Source organism: Myotis brandtii, unplaced genomic scaffold, assembly GCF_000412655.1.
Source record: "Myotis brandtii unplaced genomic scaffold, ASM41265v1 scaffold471, whole genome shotgun sequence".
NCBI lineage: Eukaryota > Metazoa > Chordata > Mammalia > Chiroptera > Vespertilionidae > Myotis > Myotis brandtii.
The window spans coordinates 48,632-49,391 of record NW_005367989.1 but is presented as its reverse complement, the minus strand read 5'-3'; positions in this window follow the sequence as shown (position 1 = coordinate 49,391).

The window sequence follows — 760 nt, the reverse complement described above, 5'->3', positions numbered from 1 at the left end:
CGCCTCGCGCCCGGCCTCTGCGCGCCGCTCCTAGTGCCCACACCTGGTGCTCCAATCCCCCGCCCGCGGGCTCTCCGACGTCCCATTTCTTCGATCGTCTGAAAGCCCATGTCCCTCTCAGCGATGCTCTGTCACGGCCTCTGCCATTCATTCGGTGGCCCGAACACATCCCAGGCCCTCCAGGCTCCAGGTTGGCGAGGTTCCGGGCACAGGTTAGCCGAGAGAAGGGCGCCTGTAAGTGAGGAGGGGTGAAGGGTGGCAGCTGAATGGAACCCGCATCGCCTCCTAGGATTCTAGGATCCCCAAAGTCTCCACGTAGAAGGCCCTTGTCTCGGGGTCCGCATTCTCCCGCAGCCGCGGAAACCACACCTGCCTTTCCGGGAGTAGCCTGCAACCATGTGCGGATCCTGGCCGTGGAACCCACTGGTGACCTGCAAGCCTCAGAGGCTCCCTAGATGTGAAACAACTCGTTTGGAGGGGGAAACCTACGATTGAATGCAAAGCTCTGTGGCTCGAAGGCCTGAGCCCTCCTTCAGAGACCAGGTGCCCCTACCCAGGAATTCCACTTTACAGACTCAACCTTCTGCGCTGAAAGTGTGAACAGAGGGAGATGCTGGACGAAGCCAGTCCCCTGGGACCGCAAGGCAGGTGGGGCTCCACTGTGGGCACCGCGTTCCCCGCCTGGCACCCCCAGGTGCCCCGTTTCCCAAGGGCAGCTCCAACGTTCTGATGCTCCAGCGAGGCGCAGCCTCCCTGGCTT